We start from the raw sequence: 17,938 nt of genomic DNA, 5'->3' as shown, positions 1-17,938 counted from the left end.
AGCTTTGGGTGGGGGGAGAATTTGAACATTTTGCTTTTAGTAAAAAATAAAAGGAAAGGAATCTGGTGTGCGTAGGGTGGGCGGTTTGGAGAGTAGCAGAGAATGCAGCATCTTAAGTAAAAGTGCTACTTGGGGGAACTTGCAACAAGCAGTTTATAATGAAAATGCTTCTTCAAGCAGAACTGTAGCATTGCAGCTGCAAAGCCATATAATACAATAAAGTATCCTATTAAATCTAAGAGTTTGATTTAATAAGACAGGGCTTGTATATCAAATAAATGCCACGCGATTATTAAGAATCGTTTCATGCCGAGGATTAACAACTATTTCATGTGCTTGTTGCCACCTTATTACACCTGAATAAAAAACTGCACATGTAGCAAGAGGGGTGGAGAGGGCTGGGGGGGGGCACGGATGCCCAAACATGTGGATGTTACGAAGGATCCGTTAAAAGCCACAAGCGTCTTTATAGCGATCCTTCCAAATATTGCATTAGAAAGGGAGCGAGGGACAAAGGGAATTGGGCAGCTTGCGTAATTGAAGCAGGAATCTTTCCTCAAAACACAGTCTCAACAGATTGTGGCAGGAAGCAAAGAACAATAGTCCGCTAAAATCCCCCGCACCTTGCTAACTCTTTGATGAATTTGCCTGCTTCGGGTTTGGGGATGATTCATAAAGTCTGTCACACATCAGGGGGGGGGGGGCGGCAAACAAAGCTGTAGCAAGGAGGCGGTTGGATGCTGCTGTCAATAGCGGGGCTGCTTACACCTCGGCTTCAAAGAGGAATTGCCACACCAAAAAAGAGGGCAAAAGAGGATGCTTATTTGCATAACATGTGCATATGCTGGTGATGTAATGCTGATGATGCCTATTTGAGGCATATGATGTGGGCATGCCCTAGGGTTTCTTCTTGGTGGTCAGAAATAGTCGTTCTCCATTAACTCTGTTTTTTTTGGGGGGGGGGGGAAATCCTTGATATTTGCAGGTGTTCACGCAGTGTTAAATTATATTCTTGTGATGTGGGGACAAACAGATGGGCCATGGAAGTGGCTCCCATGAGCCCGTCTGAGTTGCAAAGAGACTTATAATGCAAGGCTGGAAGGCTAAAGACCCACCATCCATTACTCAATGGTCTGAAGCTCTTGCTGCCATTTCCAGATTTGAATATCAATCTTATAACCATCACTCTTATTTCATTAGCTGTTTGGACACAGAGTCTATCATCTATCTATCTATCTATCTCTCTATCTCTCTATCTCTCTATCTCTATCTATCTATCTATCTATCTATCTATCTATCTATCTATCTATCTATCTATCTATCATATCTATCTATCATCTATCTATCTATCTATCTATCTATCTATCTATCTATCATCTATCTATCTATCTATATCTACCTATCCATTAAAGATAATGGGCTTAGGCTCCCTCTGTACAAAGAGAGAACAGGAAAAAATGGTTCTGTTCTGTAAAGCAGGGGTGGCTAATTGGATCTGACCAAAAGGTTGGCCCTGTGGACCAATTCTGAGCCACCCACATGCCAACCAGCTGGCACTCTTATGACAAGAGGCAACAACTTCAAAGCGCAAATCAGAGTTGTTGGCCAAGGTCTTGCTTGCAGGCTTCCTATGGACACCTGGTTAGCCATTATGAGAAGAGGATGCTGGTCTGATAGAGCAATGCCCTGATCCAGCAGGCTCTTACGATGTTCAGAATGGAACCATTCCACTTTGCTAAAACTTCAGGGTTGCCAAAGTGCCCTAACTAACCGTGGGCACAATACAGGCTAGATTGAGCACTTTCCAGGTTCAGTGGAACATATGCCACAATCTTGCGCATGCTCCCTCGACGATAAGACTGCACGAGGACATTTACTCCCAAGTAAATGAATTGAGGACTGCAGTGCTGTTGCCACCAGCCATTCTTGAACTGACCCTCCTTCCGCCTTCAGCTTCCAAATGCTTCGCTGTGCCATGTTGTTCCATCAAATGTTCCTAAGGTCGTTTGAGGCAAGAACATACATTTATGAAATGCAGCTGTGTTGAAAAAAATAAAAATAAAAATAAGCCCCAACAGAAATTAACCTTAAACTCTATTTCTGGCCTGCAAGAGGTGGAAGAAATCTTGCAAGCAGCAAGCAAAAAATGTGGGGTTGACAAATGAGTCCATTTACAGTCCAGATTTCGGACACCTTGTCCTTAGTCACCAATGACATCCAATTTGTCCCTTCTCTCTCTCTCTCTCTCTCTCTCTCTCTCTCTCTCTCTCTCTCTCTCTCTCTCTCTCTCACACACACACACACACACACACACACACACACACACACTAGCCCTTTGCATTTTGGTTACCTTAGGCCTGAGGTTAAGAATTGTGGCTGTCCCTCGTAAAATCTGATCCCCTATCTATTTCCGGTAGCTTCTTATTTAGAAGAAGAACAATGCAAAATTATTGTTACTATTACTATTTTTTGTTTAAAAGCAAAACAGAAATGACCCTGAATTTAGGAATGAGCTGCCATGCATTTGTGTGAAATATTAGCCGCTTGGAGAAAGAGAGAGAGAGTTTGGAAAGGGAGACAGGAAGAGAAAAAGCAGCAAAGAGCTATAAAAAGCAAATGAACACACACACACAAACTCTCTCTCACACACAAAACCACTGCTTTTTACCGGCCACTGAACTATCTCTGTGGGTATACACTATACAGGGACATCTGTCAGTGTTAATCAATACATGGTGTGTTAGTCATGGATGATAAATTTGAAAGGGATTATAACAGTAAACAGTGATCAATAGAGACTTTGCTGGAGGAGACAGGGAGGAAGAAACTACGTTAAAAATGTTACAAGGTTAATAAAATAGGGTGGTCAGTCTTAAAGAAAAAAACTCCAGCGAGACCCACTTATTTCTCCCTTCCTCCTCCAAGCTTGTGGGGGTTTGGGGGGTGAGAAAGGAGGCGAAGGGCGTCAGGAGGAGAAAGATGTGGGGCGAGGGAAGCAAATAAAGGAGGAATAAATGGAAAGCTAACACACACACACACACACACACACACACACAAACACACACACATACACAGCAATTTTCACAAGGCAATTGCTACTAAAATGGCACATTATTAATTTAGAGCATATTTGCTGATCCCTCTGTTTGGAAGTCAGGTTCTCCATTAGCACTGAGTGGGAGATGCTTTGCTGGCTATGAGCTTGTATCTCTGAAGCCCCAGAGAATCACAGTTGCCTCTCCCCACGCCACCACCTTCTATTTTCTTAATACACTTTCCCCTTCTTCGCCTACCCCCGACTTCACCACGGACCCGCGATGGATCACGACGTTCGCGAGCGGTGTCACGCTTCCCGGCAAAGACATTTATCCAGGGATTTCAAGGGGTGAATTTATATATCTTTTTGATTTTTTTTAAAAAGCAACAACATTCCCTCCCCCCTAAAAGCAGAGGGATCTCACTGTTCACCTACAGAGGACTAAAATGATCTGTCTTGTCACCAAGGGTCGTAACAAGAGGTTACTGCAGGCATATACCTTGGGCTTGGATGCTGATGTTTGCAGGCAAACTTCTTTTAAAAATTCTTTCTATCTATCTATTTATCTATCCTGCCGTATCAAGAAAGAAGAATGTTTATCCAATCCCTCTAGAACCTCGTTGGATCTGTTTCCAAGATCTTTGAAGCTACAGCTCAGGATATATATATATATATATATATATATATATATATATATATATATCCTGCTGACCTTTTTGTGTCCTTTCTGCCACACTGTATAAACCATAAGCAGATATATGAAGGCAATTTTTAGTGGTGCCACTTGTATCTGAGTGATTGCACACACTTTACGTCGCTGGCCTGCCAACCTCCCAACCTTTTTGAAGATCTCTATTTCTCTTCAAGGAACTGCAACAGAGGTGAAAGGAAGTTTAACTGCTTCAAGGCTCTGATGGACACAAAGCCCTCGGTTGGGCTGGAGTGGAAGTGTGTGTGGAGAGATGGGAAGAGGAGGCAAGACAAAGGGCTAGGACACCCAACCAAAGTGCAGGAACAGCTGCCAACAATTTTGATGATGACGATGATGATGATGAGCCAGGGCGCAAGAATATATCTACTGACAGGGCCGGCCCACCCATGAGGCAAGGTGAGGTAATAGTCTCAGGCGGCAGAATTCATTGGGGCAGATGTAGATCTTCCTTCTTCCCTGGTGGAGGGAGGTGACATTTTGGGATCCTCTCCAAGTGCCAAAATATCTGACGCCTCCCCCCCCCTTTTTTGTGGGGTAACTTACAGCAAGGTTGTTTTGTATCGGGTTTATTATGTCTTCAGTTTTGCAGCAAATGCAGCGAGCTCCAGGGAGCATCTTTTTTAAAAATAAAAGCTCCCCAAGAAGAACAAAGAAGGCCTGCTGTGAAAAGTATTGATCCCAGGAAATTGGCAGTTGTGTGTGATGTACACATATGCCGTGCTCATACAATCCATGGGAGATATTGCTTGGTTTCTCTTGTACCAAATAAAGAAAAAGAAAAAGAAATTTCATGTATTTGGGGAAAGTGGGCATAAAATAGGCACTGCTTATTTATTAGCATTTACAAACCACTTTAATGTTCTTTCTTTTTTCTTTTTAAAGCCCTAAGTGGCTTATGAGTTGTTCTTTTTCAGCACATGCAAAATGCAATATATTATGAGAAATCATTTGCAAAAATGTGTATATCTGGAGAAAAGCACCTTGAATACTGATGATTTTACACGAGGACTTAAAAAATATGTTGTCAGACTGACGCGAAGATGTGGTGAACTGAACAGAAGATCAGGCAAAAGAAATGAGAAAAACTGAACTGACAGATGTGCCCATTCCTGCTCTTCAGTATGGAAAAGGCTTCCTCAATGCACAGAGTATAGATGGTCCCTCAATGCATAAGCAATAAATGGACCAATATCAGGGCCGCATTCGGGGCATCCAGTGTTGGTGCATAAGCGCTTATAATAGTAGCTTGTTGGTTTTTGGTGAGTTTTATTTAAAGGGTTGAGAGTCACTCATTAATGCCAGTAGGTCGTTTTTTATAGCGAAGCCTACCCCATGTATTCAATGTTCTTGTTCAGATAGACCTTTCCAGAAGAATGTGTAGCCTCCTTTTTCTTCCTTCAGTTGTCCCTCACCTGCTCTTCGAGTCTCTTGAAGCACTACAATATTGATGTTAAAACATCGCAGCTCTCTTGCAATGATGGCATTCTGCGTGCAGGACGCTCACTGTCTGTGTTATCTGACAAAGTCCGTATATTCCATGTCACAAAGTTCAATGGTCTTTTACAACCGCTAGGCGGTGACCCCACTGGGCGCGGTAATCCAGTCAGGGAAAAAGGGAGGCAGACTATGTTTAGGGCACCTTTTCTAGCCCCTCCCCCTCTGCCTGGTTCCCTGTAACTTCGCTTCTCATAGTGAGGGAACCAGCAGCAGACCCTTGGAGGAGGACCTCAGTGTCCGGGCTGAATGATGGGGGTGGAGACACTCCTTCAGGTATACAGGGCCAAAGCTGTTTCCCAGCTTCGGAAAGGAGGTAGGAGGGCTCGAGTTCCCTGCCAGAGCCTCGTGCCTCCTTCCCAAAACCCAGTGACTCACACTGGGTGCCATATTGCCCACTGCCAACAAGATATTGTGACACTTGAGCTTGTAGACAAAGTTCTCGCTCTTTGCCTAATTTGCATGTTTAGGCCGTTATGACATCACCAGCTGGTATGTGTTAAGAAGGTGTGTCCTCCAGAAGTTGCAGGAGCACATATCCCATCATCACTCACTAATGGCTATGTCGGCTCGGGATGATCAGTGCGCAATCTGAATGCAATAACCATGAATACATACATGTTATATTAAGCATGTAACTTAATATAAGCCCCCAAATGTCCTGAGAGAGATGTCCGCACAAAAGTTATGCTTATGTGAAATGTGTTCAGACTTGTTTGTGTGTGATTTTGCCTCATAGGCACACTTTTGGAAAGCAATTTTCCCAGGTACCGTATTGTCCCGAATATAAGCTGCACCCAAATATAAGCCGCATCTTTAAAATTCATTGGGGGGGGGGGGAGGAAGAAAAAAAAAGACAATACCCGAATATAAGGTGCAGGCACTCACACCCATTTTGTTTTAACATATGTCTGTCTCAGCAGCGATATCGTAAAAACCCATTTTTGTAAAGTTGCGAATTTAAGCTGCACTTTACCTTTTCACGGTCAGAATTTGGGAAAAAAGTGAGGCTTATATTCAGGCCAATACAGTATAACACACACTTGTATGCTATTTTCACTTATCTATGCATTTCTATGTATTACTATGCACACTTTACTCCAAAATATGCATTTTCATACACATTCTTTGCCCTGAGAACTGCATTGCAAAATTTGCAGGAGTGCAAATTTCAAAGGGTGCCTGTTTCTTCAATCTACCAATCGTTTAGGAAAATGCAAGTTTCAGTCCGACGTGAACTGAATCAAATTTCTTCTCTACCCACGCCTGAGTTAAAGTATCCAGCAACAAGGAAAGCCCCAGCTTTTAAGAGTTCTGACTCTTGCACTCTTCTGAAAAGCACGTAGGCCAAACCGGGGTGGGGGGGTGGGGGTGGGAATGGCAGCAGGAAATCAGTTATAAAAGGAAAGTGTGGCCAGCCTGTTGAGAACAGGAAAGGGAAGTTGGGGCTAGTGCCTGCCCACTCACCTGTCCGTCAGTGTGGCCACAGTTCTATAGGCATTCCTACCACTGTTGGGCATCTTGCTGGCAGTGAACAATTTTCGCAACGAGTGGGTTTCACAGTCATTCAGATAGGTTTCAGTGGTGGCGAGAGGAACTTTTTGTTCCCTTTTTCCCCCTGAGGCAAAAGAGCTCATAATGACCCTGGTTCCCCCTCACCCCTTCTAAAGGTATGACATTTAAATTTAGTTCTTTCCATATGTCACCCTGTTAAGCTATTGTTTTACAACAAGGGTAAAAAGTGGCGGGTTCAGCCTTCCGCAGTTTCAAACAGTTCCTCGTTTGAACCGTTGTTTTTGTTCCCTCGGGAAATATGCTATTTGTCCCCTCCATTTCTTTTCTTCTTCTTTTAGTTTTATTCTTTCAACCCCCCCGCCGCCCTCTTCTTTTTTTTACCTCAGAGGTAGCAATCCCACTGCTATTAGCAAGATGTCTATTATAGTGTCATTTAAAAAGCTATAGTCAGAGCATGGAATGACTCACATCATGGAGGAGTTAATAATTCACTGTAATAAAAGTATAAAGTTTTATGATAAACCACTCTCAGGGGAGTTAAATATAATCCTTAGCGGGTCACACACTGACTACAAAGCTTACATTTGTAATGGTAATTTGAATTTACTACATCACCTTTCGTTTTTAAGCGTTTGTGTGTCATTAGACCTTATAAATTGATTTATATGTTCAACTCCAGTATAATTCCACATAAAGGTACGATAAATTTTATGGCTTGGAGATATGGCATCTAAAACATTTTTTTTGGGTGGAGGGGGGAGAAATAATTTTATTAAACCAACTTAAATGGCGGTGACGTACATAGGCAAAGATCCCACAACCCATAATAAGTCAAGTTCAACAGCCGCGGGCTTGGTAGGTTCATTTGAGTCAACACAGAATCCCTCATCAATACAACTTGTTTCATGGACATCTCTTTATTTTTCAGTTTTGCTTCTCACCAAGTCCTCTGATCCCACCATGCCTGCTCCGCCACTCTCAGCAGCTCAGCCAATCACAGTTGTCAGAGACCCCTGAGATCAGAGCGTTTTGCCCGATATCTATCCAACGCCTCTCTCATCTCAGTGCAGATCATCCAGTCGCAGCCAGAGGCTTTAACAAACCCTTAGCATTGGGTAATACACAAGAAATCCGTTAGCCGCCATCCATCCTCCAACCGCCTCCAGACACTCACACAGGACCTTCACCGCCTTCACTGGTTCTGATTTGAAAGAGAGGTAGAGCTGGGTATCATCCGCATATTGAGGAACACCCAGCCCAAACCCCCTGATTTGGTATCTGAAGAAGTGTGCATGCACAGGAAAGCTCATACCTATGACAAACTTAGTTGGTCTCTAAGGTGCTACTGGAATGATTTTTTTTATTTTTTGTTTCCCCTGATTTAAGATGGGCTTATGAGGTTTGGCTTCAGATCACTGGCGGAGGAAGAGGAGCGCAGGGGGAGCGCACCGCCCCTGGCAGCGTGATTCCCTACCCCCAGGACATGCGCCAGCCCCACCACACTTGCTCTCCGCCCCCCCCCCTCTGGTGCCAGAGCATGAAATTCCACCACGCCTTCAGACACCTGGAGGTTTGAGAGTTTTGGTTTGTTTGCTTCATTAGACAATACTTCTTTGAGAGTACGTTAATTATAATTAGGCTATACCTCTAACGACCATGGGAAATGCATGCAACGTTATTTCTACAAAAGCTTGAGTGAAACACACATACCCGCACTGTTTCAAACCCACCGTTTTTCATCAAGGCTTTGACTTAATGCTTTAGTCCTCATCCCAAACTGACACGAAGCTAGCATGTAGTTGTGGCTGGTAGATCGCATTGTGCTCCTATTTACATTTTCTCATTTACCGCACATAACTAATACATCGTTTATTTGTATGCCACCTTTCCATAGTTCAAACCACGCTCAAGGGGGATTACAATGAGAAAAACAATTACATAATCGCAACGTGACAAAAGTGGTTATAAGCAGTAAATAAAACATCAAAAAAAAGAAAAAATACACAACCAAACTGAACCGTTTCCACATAAAGATCTAAAATAAATACAAGGAGCAGGTTTTCAGGACTTTGCTCTGGATGGGGGAGAGACCAGATTTGCCTCTCCTGAAATAAATGTGAATTTTAACTCTCCTATGAAATTGGCACGCCACTAAATGTTGTGATTCAGTTTCCCAACCAAAAGTGTCTACAACTCCCCCCTCCAATAAATAAATAAAAATTGGAGAGTCTGTGCATGCATTTGTGAAGCTAACACAGACAAATGCATTCTATTAAGGGGAAGGGCATACAAAAATGTGTATATTAGGAGAAATTTGCACTAAAATGTTCACATTTTTTCATGAGGACTTTAAAAATGAAAACCTGCAAACAGATGACGTAATGTGGCAAGACGGGAAAAATGAGAAAGTAAGAGAAACCAAAATTGTCCATCTTTTCTCTTGACACTCTCCCTGTTTACTTTTCGCGTGTGTGTCCCATATTTGCCAAAATGTAGACTGTGAGCTCTTTGGTCTTGATCTTCTTATGCTACTCTCTAAAGTCATATGTATATTGATGATTTGATCAACAGACAGACAAAGGAGTGTGAATTCTGTGCCCAATTGTGTGAATTGTTTACCCAGCTTTTAGAAAAAGATTTGCTCTTTCCTTTTGCAAAGAAAAGCTGGTCTGCGAGGCTGTTTACACCTAGAAGAGTGATTTTCAGAAGAAGAAGAAAAACCCTGGCCAAAAAGCACTTGATAAACTTTAGCGTCTGGCTTTCTTTTAATAAAAATAAAAATAAAAAAGTAAGCAGCCAAGAAAACATGGCTTTAAATATTCAAGTGCCTTTTAAAGCTGCTCCCTTTTAAGGCTGGTGTAATTTCAGCACTGATCTTCCAAAACCTTTTTGTCTAATCCTGTGTTGTAAGCTTTCCCATAACAAAACTTAAAAAGAGCCTTCCTCTCCCCAGTGGGCAGTTATCATTGTACTCCCCCCATTGCATTTGCACATTAGCAAAGCTTTATCCCATCATCATATACAGTTCTCTGTTTTGTTTTGTTTTGAAAGCATAGAGGTAACTCTCAGGTGGCATCTAACCAACGCTGAGTGGGTGTGTCACTTGCTAAATGACCCAGCCAGCTGGACAGGTTTAGGTACAATTTACTGGAAATGTATTAAACGTGCCTTGGGAAATGATTCCTTCAAATGTTCCCACTGCCGGTGCAATGCAGATTAAGACCTTGGCAAGAACCAGAAAGAAAAATTAAATAATAATGACATTTGGAAAGAAGCGGGGTGGGCGGAATGAAAAAGTGCCTTGATGTCTGACGGTTGTTGCCAGCTCTTGAGCTAATCCAAATGCAGACATTTAGAGTGTCGCTGAGACGATTGCGGCATCAAGCTGGTCAGAATCGGATCTTTGCCGTGCTAGGTGCTGTACAGGCACAGATAGTTATTGAGATTTAAACCTTTCAAGTAGAGCGAGCACAAACATATCACTTTTTTATGTTCTTATCTCAGGGGTAGGCAGGGCCGTCTCAAGCATGTCGGACGCCCTGGCGCCGTGGTGCGGAGATCACTCTGGCGCCCCCGCCCCGCTCCGTTTTTTGCCATGGCTGGTGGGTGGGCGCAGCGTGCAGCATGGTTTCTGCGCGACAATGCCGCACGGTGCCCCCTACTGGCCCGGCACCCTGGCGCCCCGTGCCACCCAGACTACCCCTAGGGCCGGCCCTGGGCGTAGGCAACCTAAGGCCTGGGGGCAGGATGCGGCCCAATCGCCTTCTCAATCCGGCCTGCGGACGGTCCAGGAATCAACGTGTTTTCACATGAGTAGAATGTGCCCTTTTATTTAAAATGCATCTCTGGGTTATTTGTGGGGCATAGGAATTCATGTATTACCAATAGTCCAGCCGACGGCTGAAAAAGATTGCTGACTCCTGTTCTTATCTCTACTAGCTGGTGGCCACAACATCACCCCCAGAATGTCTGATAAATAGGATAATTGGAGGGTGGCGGTGGGGTGGGATAGCTGCCACAAAAAAAATTACAAAGCAGGTAAAGGAAGGTTTTTTTAATATTAAAAATTGCAATGGTTTTTTATTCCAATATTTATACAATTGCAAAAAAACTTCAAAGCAACTCGAGATAATTAAAAGATTATTCTGATTCAGGAGGGGGTGAGTGGAGGAGGGGTTAGTCTTCCAATTTCCTTATACCATTTCAATCCAAAAAAAGTACTGCCCGCTCGTCTGTAATAACATTGCATTTATTTTTAACTTTCTGGGAGCTCGTTAGAAGAGATGCTCATTATAGACAGGAAAGCGGGTGAGGAGAGGGAAAGAAAGGCTCGAAATGAAATGGGATGTTCGGAACTCCCCTGAGAATTTTTGACAACCTTATGGAAACTCTTTTCTCTTAACTTTGACATCCTTTGGATGTTTTGCTTAAGCAGGTACCTATAAATTTGTCTCAGATATGGCCTTGGATGAACCACAAAGGGTAAGACATCTGGCTGTCCTGATTGAAACCCTTTTAGCTTCCCTTGGATGTTTGATCAGAGCTAACAGTGGCTAACTAGATAATTTTTTCAATACAGCATACTTCCTTTCCTTACGGTGTGACAGTAGGAATTGGCGAATCCTGGTCCATGGCATTTTTTGCACATTCTCACCCATGAGCCTGTTCAGTCCTTCTTTCAAATTAATTAGGGGTTGTTTCTGGTCCGTATAAGCATTTATTTGTTATTACTTATGAAATTTATATACTTTATGTCCCTCATCTGAAGATCACAGGGCTGTGAATGAGGTGGTGATCACATCAAATTCCTCTAGGTGAAAATGGCCTGAGTTGTGTTGCTGTGAGCATGTTGCGTGCTTTGTGCAAAAATAGGGATGATCTATCCATTTTAGCTCTCTCTTTCTTTCACTCCCCCCCCAATCTTAAATTCAGTTCTCCACATTTCTCCTGCAATCTGCAATTTTTTTTTATAAAAAAAATCCTCATGATAATCCATCAGCAGATTTTTAAACACATTGTATGTGGTTTTGACAGCAGTCACGAAATTAAAAGACGCCTGCTTCTTGGGAGAAAAGCAATGACAAACCTAGACAGCATCTTAAAAAGCAGAGACATCACCTTGCCGACAAAGGTCCGTATAGTTAAAGCTATGGTTTTCCCAGTAGTGATGTATGGAAGTGAGAGCTGGACCATAAAGAAGGCTGATCGCCGAAGAATTGATGCTTTTGAATTATGGTGCTGGAGGAGACTCTTGAGAGTCCCATGGACTGCTAGAAGATCAAACCTATCCATTCTGAAGGAAATCAGCCCTGAGTGCTCCCTGGAAGGACAGATCGTGAAGCTGAGGCTCCAATACTTTGGCCACCTCATGAGAAGAGAAGAATCCTTGGAAAAGACCCTGATGTTGGGAAAGATGGAGGGCACAAGGAGAAGGGGACGTCAGAGGACAAGATGGTTGGACAGTGTTCTCGAAGCTACGAACATGAGTTTGACCAAACTGCGGGAGGCAGTGCAAGACAGGAGTGCCTGGCGTGCTATGGTCCATGGGGTCACGAAGAGTCGGACACGACTAAACGACTAAACAACAACAACATGTGGTTTTGACTAATGTAGAGTTTTGCAAGGGACTTTCCTAATCTAATGCATTTTGCATGTTCTTTCCCCTAATATACAGTGGTATGGTACCTCGGGTTACAAACGCTTCAGGTTACAAACTCTGCTAACCCAGAAACATAGCTGCCAAGTCTCCCGTTTTTCGTGGGAAACCCTCGGATTTTAATCCGTTTCCCGCTGTTATCCCGAATAGAAAAAAATCCCGGAAATCCCCTGGAATTCCTACCTACCAGGGAAGCTCCATTTCGGGCACTGGAAATCGGGCAGAGCGGCACCGGAAGTCACTTCTACGCATGTCCAGACATGTGTAGAAGCGACTTCCGGTGCCGTGCCGCTGCTGATCCCGCATTTTTCAGCTGTCTTTCAGTTCTCCTACTGTTTCAGAAACTGTGCATTAGGTAAAGTTCACCTTTGAATGGAAACTGAATCAAATTTCTCCGCCAAGCCTAGCAGGAAATGACTCTGCTGCTCTTAAAGATGAATCTGCCTGCTCCCACCTGCTCAACTTGTATATTAATAAACAGCAACAGCAACAGGCTAGTGGCCCTTTGCTAAGGGAATGCCCCGTAAGTGGCTGCCCTCGAGAAATATCCTGTTGCTTGAAGCTAGCAAGGAATGTGAAACATTATAACTAGGGTATCTTGCGTCATTCCCCCCTTCTTTTTGCAGTTGCCTCTGATGCCGAAGACTTTACTAAACAAACCCATTAAACCAACCTATTCCTTCTGCCGAAAACACTCAATTTGAAAATAAAAGATAATAACTGACAATATACTGGTGCCGAGTATTCCATTCTTCACAGATTAAATGATCCTTGCTTGAGATCATCAAAAATAATAAAACCATTTGTAGACTTTGGGATGAAACACGGCAATTGGAGAAAAAATAGTTTCTTCCCAATCTGTGCCTTAATAATGATAGAATCAAATAATAATAACAATAATGAACATGCTGATGGGCATGATGAATGGAGGGGGTTCTTAGTGATGCAGGAAATTGAAAATGGTCTGAAGAAGGTCTCAGACTAAGGGATGGAACAGAATTGCTCGCATTGTTTCACGTCCAAGTTTTCTTTTCTAAAAGAGATAACGTGTTTAGTGTCCTTAGCTCAATTTCTCAACTATTTTGCAATCATTTAGGGCTGAATTCTTTTGCCGCTATCCCCTCAGAGAACCTGAAGTTTTGCAGATGGCCCCCAAACAGCTGAAAATTCAGCCACCTCATTGTTGTCTGGGGCCTGGAGGTCATCAAAGTGTCTGTCTCATTCCAGCTTCACGGTTACTTATTCACAGGTTAATTTGGGCTCTGTTTAAAATGCTGGTGTTGATTCTCCTTCTTAAAACCTTGTGGGGCCAGGTTATCTCAAGAGTCACCTCCTGCCATATAATTCTCTGATCATCATCAGACTTTCTTTCTTTCTTTCTTTCTTTCTTTCTTTCTTTCTTTCTTTCTTTCTTTCTTTCTTTCTTTCTTGTACAGTTAGACCAGGGGTGGAGAATCTCAGACCCAGAGGCAGCCCTGAGAAAAATCGAAACACGACAGATTTGTGCATCCTTCCCTGAAAGGCCACCTTCTTCCATGCAAAGCAGTCAAGGTGTTGAGATCTTCCACAGAGAGTCCCTTCTTTCTGTCCTGCCAACATCTGATGTGTTTTTGAAAGGAACCTGAGAGAACCTTGTCCAGTCACTTTACAGGAAACTAGCTATCGGTTGTGTCAGACCATTGGACCATTTAGTGCAGTACTATCTACACTGACTGGCAGTAGCTCTCTAGAGTTTCAGGCAGAGGTCCTTCTGAACCCTATCTGAAGATGCCAGGAATAGAACCTGGGACTTTCTTCATGCAAAGCAGATGCTCTACCACTGAGCTATGCCCCCTCGTCATGTAGAATCGAGTAGGGAACCCATAGTAAATGCATGCATTCTCATTCATAAACCACAGCCTTCACAGTGTGTAAATGTGGGCTACATTGCAAATCTAGCAACAGTTGTTGTTGTTGTTGTTATTTTAGATAGTAATACCTCCGTGAACATCTGCCTCATCTATCGTCCATTCCAGCAAACGTCTGCAGCAAACCTGGAAGTACCGGAACGGGTCCAAAGCGGAGGCCTTGGACCCGACCTTTCTGCCGCTGCCGCCACGCTCAATCCTGAGAGGGAGAGGAGTCCCTCCAAGAAAGGAGCCTAGGACTCGTTCACCACCACCACCACCCCCGCTGCTGCTGCATTGCCATGCCGGGATCGCCTGGCCACCCGGAGATCCGGGGCCGGAGGGTCCCAGGGGCAAAAGCGGGGTAAGGAGGGGTAAGGAGGAGGCCCTGGCCCAGCTGCCCCGTCGCCGAACTACCACTGCTGCCGCTGCCACAGAAGTGAAGAGGACCCTGAGCCCCCATCCAAACAATGACTATCATCAGTCCAGATAAGCAAATTTTTTAAAAAAATTTTTCCCATCTACAATACTGTCTTAATTATTTTATAGTACAGTACATTGATTATTGCCAGGGACCCAGGTGGCGCTGTGGGTTAAACCACTGAGCTTAGGGCTTGCTGATCAGAAGGTCAGTGGTTCGAATCCCTGTGACGGGGTGAGCTCCCGTTGCTTGGTCCCAGCTCCTGCCAACCTAGCAGTTCAAAAGCACGTCAAAGTGCAAGTAGATAAATAGGAACCGCTACAGCGGGAAGGTAAACGGCATTTCCGTGTGCTGCTCTGGTTTGCCAGAAGCGGCTTTGTCATGCTGGCCACATGACCTGGAAGCTGTACGCCGTCTCCCTCGGCCAATAATGCGAGATGAGCGCGCAACCCCAGAGTCGGTCACGACTGGACCTAATGGTCAGGGGTCCCTTTACCTTTACATTGATTATTGCCTTCATTTTATGTATCAATGGTCTTGGTAGACAGTAAAATTTGTGTTAAATTGCTGCTTTAGGGGGTGTTTTTCATTGTCTGGAACGGATTAATCCACTTTCCATTACTTTCAATGGGAAAGTTCGCTTCAGTTTATGAACGCTTCAGTTTATGAACAGACTTCCGGAACCAATTGTGTTCATAAACCGAGGTACCACTTGAAACAATGGCTTCACGTTACAAGAAATGAGATTCTGGATAAACACCAGGAAGAACTTTCTGAGAATAAGAGCTCTTCGGCAGTGCAACAGACTCCCACGAGAGGTGGTGGACTTTCCCTCTTTGGAGGTTTCTAAGCAGAGGTTGGATGGCCATCTGTCATGGATGCTTTAGCTGACATTCCTGCATTGCAGGGGGTTGGACTAAATGAATCTTGGGGTCCCTTCCAACTCTACAATTCTATGATTCTAAGTAGTTGAGCTGTACATTTGTGGACGTGTAATGTTCAATGAGTGTACCATCTGTGGCCTGTGTACAGACCCGGCTCTAGGTGTAGCCCTGGTGGTGCGGGGTGCCAGGGTGCCGGGCTGGCAGGGGGCGCTGTGCGGTGTGAGGGTGGAGGCGCCAGAGCGATCTCCGCGCCTCAGCGCCAGGGCGCCCGACCTGCTGGAGACGGCCCTGCCTGTGTACAGAGCAGTTCCTCTCCATCAGTAATATTTATATACTGCTTAATAGGCAAAATCCCTAATTGTTGTACATAAAACACATTAAGATGATTAGAAAAAGAAAAATGCTGAGCTGTCAGAACCAACGTGCACAAACACTTTTATGTGTATAGCGACAGCTTGCATCTGTGTTCAGTCTAACATGTGAACGAGCCCATATGCATCCAGAAAGAACTGGACACAGGTTTAGATGGGACATCAGTGTTATTCTTACATTCTCGGTTTTCTCTGGATATTCTCTACCATTTTTTGCGCATCTGTGACTTACACATGCATGCACAAACAATGTTGTGATTTCCACATGCACGAACAAACAACGCCCCAGAAGGATGCCAGATCTTGCACATTGTAGAAGAAACAAAACGGTACCCAGCCTGACAACAAAATTCTGCTGTGATCTGCAACAGTGGCAAAAAATAATAATGGGAGGAACTACTAATGGGGAGCCTCCCCCAAGAAACTGTTTGAGAATTTCTCCACCCCTGCAGAAATTTGTTGAAATAACCCCCCCCCCTCAATTCCCAGTTTGCTTCCCCACAAACAAGGTGGAGTGTTTCGAGAGTCCATTTCAGCACAGCTATATTTTAAACGCTCTGCCCATGTAAAAAGATATAGAGGTTGCCAGTTTCGTTTGTCATATATTTTTACAGGCCTTTTCTGAACGCTGTTGTGTTTGACAGAGTAACTGACTACAGCTCGAAATGAAGTGTAAGTCAATTCCATGCTTCCATAATTCACTGCCCAGGATTGTTGAAAAAAGATTTAGTGATGGCGGTGATAGACAGCAAGCCTCTTGAAGTTTTCATTTTCACTTAGTGGCTGTAATACCTCAAACTTGCTGACCTCCAGAGTACAGAACGGGGGAAGGCCTGCAGAACTTCTCTGGCGGCGTTTGCTCACTAGAGCATTCGCTCTCACTCCCAGTGTTCCTGGGAACAAACGTCAGATTGGCTGGGGCTGGGGCCTGGGGGCAAGGATGAATAGGTTTATCATTATTCTCCACTGTCAGTGTGTTGCCTTGAGACCCTGCGCCCTTGTACCGGTTTGTGGTCCACCTCCTCGCTGCTGCATTTAGTGGCCACTGTAGTGTGATAAATTCACCTTTTACCAATAGTAAAAATACATTAAAAAACCAAAAGTTTGTAAGCTTTCATGCGCCATTTCCAACATTGTGCAAATTGACTTCTACTTGTGCAATGGAGCTTCCCCACTTTCTCCTTTTCTCCACCTTGTCCCAAAACTGGGGTCTGATTTGAAGGGCACAAAGGGTCTGCAAAGGGGAAGGGGAACCCAGTCCACCCTCTTGGCAGATGAAAACAGTTGGATATTACCCAACAATTTTGTTTTGTGTGTGTTTTCATATTTATTTAAAAAATCATTCCTGTTCTTAAAAATCCTCCTGTTCTAATTATTTTGTATTACTGAGTACAGTCATACCTCGGTTTAAGTACGCCTCGGTTTGAGTATTTTCAGTTTAAGTACTCCGCGGACCTGTTTGGAACGGATTAATCCACTTTCCATTACTTTCAATGGGGAAGTTTGCTTCAGGTTAGGTATGCTTCAGGTTAAGTACGGACTTCGGAAACCAATTACATTCATACCTCGGGTTAAGTACACTTCAGGTTGAGTACTCCGCGGACCCGTCTGGAACAGATTAATCCACTTTCCATTACTTTCAATGGGAAAGGTTAAGTACGCTTCAGTTTAAGTACTCCGCCGACTGTCTGGAAGGGATTAATCCACTTTCCATTACTTTCAATTGATTGTTTGGGTGACCAAAAGTAAATAAACCTGTAGTTGCAGTGCACAAGGAAAAAAACTCATCAGATGTGTTTGTTTGTTTGTTTGTTGAAATTGACAGATTCGCCTATCCCTAACTGACAGGTTGGGAGCCCCACTCATTATTATTATTTTGTCATGGAAGGGTCAAGATGTCAGAGAATTCCAACGAAAACAGAAACGGGAGAATTAATTGCCCATGTTTGCTTACTCGCCCCG

This window comes from Zootoca vivipara, chromosome 3 (genome assembly GCF_965207765.1).
Source record: "Zootoca vivipara chromosome 3, rZooViv2.hap1.1, whole genome shotgun sequence".
Taxonomy (NCBI): domain Eukaryota; kingdom Metazoa; phylum Chordata; class Lepidosauria; order Squamata; family Lacertidae; genus Zootoca; species Zootoca vivipara.
Note: the sequence above shows the minus strand (reverse complement) of the source record.